Source organism: Astatotilapia calliptera, unplaced genomic scaffold (genome assembly GCF_900246225.1).
Source record: "Astatotilapia calliptera unplaced genomic scaffold, fAstCal1.2 U_scaffold_48, whole genome shotgun sequence".
NCBI lineage: Eukaryota > Metazoa > Chordata > Actinopteri > Cichliformes > Cichlidae > Astatotilapia > Astatotilapia calliptera.
Genome location: NW_020535787.1, coordinates 4,421 through 10,978, shown reverse-complemented (window position 1 = coordinate 10,978; position 6,558 = coordinate 4,421).

Here is a 6,558-nt window from a genome sequence, read left to right as displayed (position 1 = left end):
AACTTTGTTTTGACTTGGCTTCATCCAGACTATAATATTCTTATTTACAAAGGGCATACGGTTAAAAAAAAGGTTGCATCTTGTGCAGACCAGGGCTGTCAAACATAAGGCCCAGGGGCCAGAAACGGGCCTTGTAAAGCTCCAATCTGGCCTGCACGAGATTAAAGTTTAGACCTTTAACTGTATTTTCACGTTTCACACTTTGTGTAACTAATAAAGTTCTCCCTGTCTCTGCTAATAACACTACAGCAAAGTAATCAAGTAACAGACCAACAAAGAAATTAGGCCTGTGCGATACGACCAAAAGCTCATATCCCGATATAAGACATTTATCGTCCCGGCAACGATATATATCACACATCGTTTACATTTTCTGTGAATCTCTGGCTGGTTTTTGCTTTTCATCTGTAAACACTCTGTGTACTCTTTCACTTGATTCAGTTTATTTTTTAAAATTTCAACAGACTTTTAGGCCAAAGTGCTCAGCAACAAGCAAATAAAATCCTATAATTTCAGCATTAACCACATTGCAGCCATATCATTGGTCAGATAGCTGCATTAGAAATGTTTATAAGCCTCCAAGAGCCCACAAACAGTCCAGGGGTCCAGTTCAGGTACCAGCTAAGATGAAGCCTAGCAGACAAATTTCAACAGGATCTTGAGCTTTATTGTGAAAAGGTTTATGTGGAAAATAAACAAGCAGACGCAGGAGCCACGCGATGGTTTTACCGTCAACGCATAAAAACAGTTGCTTGCCGGCCGCAGTGTGTTTATATTAAATATGAGAGAAAGAGAGAACCCTAAGAAATAAATACAAATAAAAACAAGATGTTGTTTTGTATTTTTTTCATATAAAACGATGAAAAAAATATACAAAAAATGCACATTTGCGACACCACGAAACAAACGATAGCGTAATGTGAATGTCATTGGATATATCGTTATATCGAACAGCCCTAAAAGAGATCAGAAAGAAATATTTTTATTTTTTTTAATGCAATGGGTCCACAGTAAATTAAGTAAAAGACAAAAAAAGAGATTTTGTGTTAACTAACAAAACCTTTCAGTTTTATAATGACAGTAATGAGCTACAGAACTGCTGACACACTCATTTCTTACACTTTAGGTTTCTGTCATTTACTACAGCAGAATTTCTCTATCATGGGGAAAAACACATATTATACTTGTATTTCCAGGATTAAAGCTGCACTGGACCATTTACGATTAAAGTGGCGTACGAGGTAAAATGAGTGTTAGCTTTAGAGGTGTGGGGGACGGTCCACACTAACTATTAAAACCTCTGATCGCACAGCTTTAAGACAAAGAAAGAAGAAAGAATCGTCCATACAATCTTAAATATTGTTTTTCTAAAGGATCGTCGACCTGCAGACTGAAGGATGAATAAATCATCCAAAGTTCAGGCTTCAAAGTGAAAAACTGTTCTTACAGTCTGTGATCTGAACCTTCAAACGGACACTTGTAGGTCTGATGTCCTTATAAGGTCTAGATCTAACCATGGTCCTCACAAAACAGGCAGACAAAACACACACACACAAATACAGCTCTGGAGAGAGTGTGTGTGTGTTTGTGAGTCTGTGAGTCCACGTCAGTTACACTTCATCAGCTCTCTTTAACCAGATTAATAATCTGTAGTGGTGTGAAAAAACACACTGACCTGCCTGCGTCTCTCACACACACACACACACACACACACACACACACACACACACACACACACACACACACACACACACACAGTCTCGTCATTCATTTGCTCTAATAGCTTCAGTCACTTCTCGTTTTAATTAACCGACAGGCAGATTTAAACAGTTGGAGCGCCTGACTGTGTGTGTGTGTGTGTGTGTGTGTGTGTGTGTGTGTGTGTGTGTGTGTGTGTGAGTGATTACAGCGTGGAGAAAGGGAAAGCGGCCCTTCCATCGTTCTGCTTGGCAGCAGCTGAGGAATGAAGCCGTCTGTAATTCTCCCCGGGTGTCTCAGGGCGCCTGTACGAAGCTCACGGACACAGATGAGCAGCGAGCGCCGAGTCGAGAGCTCACTGTGTGATGATTAATCTGCTGCAGCAGACGCTCCAACGCCAAGAGTGGAAAACATGATGAAAATGTGACCTCTGCCAGTGTGATATGCTCAGGAGAAGAAGGTCAGCGTCTCCTCACGCACACACGGGCCTCTTATTTCTTCACGGGGAGCTCCGATAAACTTCTAAACTTAGGAAAGCAGTAGAAACACTTACGGTGCTTCTACTTTTGGGTCTGCTATTGTACTAATAAATCCTAGGAAACCACAAAAAAACCAAGACACAGAGTTGAGTCTCAACATTAGTAGTGTGGCTGCCATGTTAGTGCAGTTAGAGCACGAGAGGTTCAAGTGCTATGCTATCAGCTAGCTTGACTGGCTATCGAGCTGCATCCACAGACTTCGTGCTCAGTAACAAGCAACTAAAATCCTACAATCTCACCATTAACCACACAGCAGCCATATCATTGGTCAAAGAACTGCATTAGAAATGCTCTAAAAGACTCCAAGAGCACACAAACAGTCCAGAGGTCCAGCTCAGGTACCAGCTAAGGTGAAGCCTAGCAGACAAGCTAGCAGCTACACCCGCCTGTAAGTCATGGAAGCCCCCGACACTTCAAATGCTGCAAAATGTAAGCCTGAGTTATGAGATATAAAACCAAACTGACTTATAAAGTGATAAACATGTAGTGGCTTTAAAAACAAAAGGGATGGATGACAGAGCCCTGTGGAACTCCACCACCTAAGCAAACACTGATCAGAAAATGCTTCAGCTCATATACGCTTCATATACACATGTGCTCATGTTGTATTATTATGTTTAGTCTGTTATAAATATACAAGCCTGACTCTGTTTCTCTGTGTGAGTCTAAAGAGCATCTGCAGTGTTTTTATTTGACGGCATGTCAGATGTTCACAGGCTTTGCCAAAGTCCAAGTACTTTTACTGCAGTTGGACATTTTTAGCCTGGTGGTGTGCAGGGATGTTAGAGGAACAGCAGGTTTTGCCGCTGACATAATTTTAGGGTTCAGGTTGTGTAGCAGTTTTAGTGACACTCCCCTCTGGTATGCTCTCGTCTTTCCTCCCTTCAGGATGTCCACGGGTTCATGTATCTGATCTACTGCAGCACCTGAATGCCTCGCCGCTCCCTCTGACACCGCGGGGCTGTGATGTCATGCTATGTGATCAGGGATACGGCCTCGGATCTTAAGTGCTGGATGCGCAGTCAGGTGATAGCAAACGCCGCAGAAACCTGCGGTGATGTGACACGAGATCGCCGAGCCTGCAGGTTCGTCTTCTTTTTGTTGATTTTCTACAAGCCGCCACATTAACTCGTTTTTCTGAAGCTGCCGAAGTTATGAGCTCCAAGTCTCGACCGCAGAGGACGAATAAAGTTTATGCACACGCGTTTCTAATCAGCATCGCAGCCTGAGCCAATTAAAGCCTCAGCATGTGTGTGTTTGGTTTACATCCATATAGACTCTGTAAACTGCACACACACACACACACACACACACAGAGTCCTGTGTTTGCGAGGACTGGGGTCTGGATCCTCGGACCAGCAGAAATGTCCCCGCGCTGCTGCACTCTGGTCCTCACAAACATACAAAGGAAGGAACACACACGCTGTGAACAGTGCATCTGCGATAAGAGTGCATGACGAGGACACGGAAATTACCATGACAACGCTGGCGGGATGTTTACACGAGCCGGTCGGGCTGCGTGTGTGTTGGTGTGTGTGGTCTCGTGCTGCGACTTGCTCTCTAATAAACCCGATTATCTCACTCCTCCTCGCTCCTTTCTTCTCTCTCATTCCTCGACTCCTCGTTCCTTCTCCTGCCTTTTACTCTCTCCTTCTTCTGCTTCAGTTGCTGCTTTTCTGCTCGCTGAACTTTGTGCGATTTTTTATCTCAAAGATCTAAAAACAACCATCTGACCGGCTGTGCAGGAAGAGCAGAGAAACCTAACGAACGTTTGACTCTGGTGCAGATTAAGATTTGTACTGAATGTCATGTGATGTGACTCCACATCAGGGCTAAAAACCACACATCGTACCAGCCTGCACTAATGAAACACCCCGCGCACTCAGTGCTTTAAGTACTTCCAGAGGGTCACTTCATTTGCTCAGTCTTGTTAAAAGACAACAAACAAGAACAATGGAGCTTTTTCATTCTGCAAACGTCAATGACGTGTTCTCTTTTTGTGGAAACTTTGGTGCAGGATGTGGAGAAAACTGCAGATTTATGGCTGATTTTGGGGCCGTAAAGGATGTTCTAACTTTAGCAGAGACAGCTGCAGATCAAACGGGCCAGAGCTTGGTTACACTGCCTGGAAAAGGTGAGGGGACAAAGTGTGGGTCCGTGGATGCCTCCCTCTGTCATCACACTGCAGCCAGGATCATCATGTGGCTCAGCTCAGTTTGTTAGAGGACAATTTCACATGTATGTCATCAGCAGGAGGCATTAATTCACAGAGGAATGCTATCTTCCCATTAAAATTGATGTCATTAATCAGTTCCTGCTCCAAACGCTCCTTCAGGCACCGCTGAGAGATAAAAAGGTCCAAATTAGCTCAGTTCCAATAAAACGGTCAGTGTGGCTGTTCGCCCACGTGTTCCAATAAAGTCCAGGTGTTCCTGACAAAGGTATGAGGTTCAGCTGAGTTACTAAAGATTTATGCTTCAGCGGGAAAAACTGTGCTGTAACTGCAAGCCTCTTTGAAACCCTACGCTGTAACCTGACGTGCATCTCCCTGGAAATGGAAATACACGTCGCCACAGCTGCAAACGCTGTGATTGGTCCGTTCAGCTCCATAGATTTCTTCTGTCTGCTTTTTCACCACAATGTTCAAATTCATCAGTGAGAGAATAATGATCCTAGCCTCAGTATGATGGAAGAATAATCACAACATCAACATAAGGACTCACATATGTCAGTAAATTCCTGGGAGGAAGCAGCTAGACACCACTATCTGGTGGAGTTAGTGGAGGAGTTAGTGGAGTAAGCATCGTGCCCGGGGATATTTGGTATGAAGACTGGAGCCGCCAGGGTCTGAACCACCAACCTTCTGATTAGAAGATGACCTGCTCTACCTCCTGAGGTCCGCCATCCTCAGTAAGTGTTAGGGGTGGGGGGAAAAATCGATACTGTGTAGTATCGTGATATTTTGTTTGCTAATAATGTATCGATACAGGGACAGCAGAAATCGATATTTTGTTACAAAAAAGGTTTTTGTGCTCTGACTTCAGAGCATGTTGATCCTTTTTCTGAGCAAGAATCCTGAAACTGTCCAAATGTGTTTAACTTTTTTTTGGCAGCAATAAACATGACAGTTTACTTATTTTAATTTAAGACAAGTTTTATTTTAATTAAGTTTAAAACTTTTTTATTTAATGTTTACCTTTATGGACAGAATCTGAATATCGCAAAATATTTTTAAAAAATTGCAATAATATTGTATCGTGCGTTAAGTATTGTGATAATATCGTATCGTGAGTTGTATGGAGATTCCCACCTCTAGTAAGTGTTTGGTTTGGTTCACACCCAGTGCCAACAGGCTGAACTGAATAGTCATTTAGAGAAACCACACCAAGCTTTGTACTGGATCTTATCATTGCACTTCACTGGAATGATGAGCACAGACAAGGTAAGCCTTTACTGGACACTATGTTGGTTCTACTTGTTTCTGATGTGTATATTTACTGTACGTCTTAAACACACACATTTCATTGCCAGCAGACAGACAGTGTTTGTATAATTTAAGAGAGTTTCATGGAGGAACAGATGTTCAGGTTGTGTTTGTTCCTGCTCGTCTTCATCGCTCTCTGTTTGAGCACCTTATCTTCTCTCTGTCAACACTCCGATCGATGATTCAGGCTGTTTGAACTGCCTCTGACTCATTTCACATGTCAGGAATCTTCCACAACGAGCTGCAGCTCTGTTTGTTCTCCTCAGCAATCAGCACATAAAACATCTGAAAACATAGGAGGACGGTTAAAACTTGCCCTGCTAGTGATATTTACTCAATCCTCAAAGACTCTTTGAACCATCCGGTTGGAAAAATGTTCCACAGCTGCAGAGATTATTCAACAGTCAACTGGAAGAAATCACACTGAGAACATTTCTGCTTCTTACATGTGACAGTTTATAAAATATCGGAGTTTTGGCCCGCGGACAAATCAAACCACCTGAGGACGTCTGTCTGGAGAATGGAAAGTTACTCGTTAGCTGTAGAGGAGGAACTCAGGCTGAGTGCGTTCGCATCCAGATGGTTCAAAGCGTCCTTAAAGGATCAGTCCGCTTTATTTCAGCCTGCTGTAGTTCCCATTAGTGTGTCCGCCGTGTCTCTGTGGGTCATGCTCACCTCTGCTGTAGAGAGTCAAGGAAACAAAGTGCAAGCTCCGAGCAGCTTCCCCCCAACCCTTCAAAAAATGGAGTTTTACATTAATTTTCTTTTCCTCATTTACTCCAATGCCTACAGTGAAACTATGACTGAATGTATGCCAATACCTGACTGCACTAATGA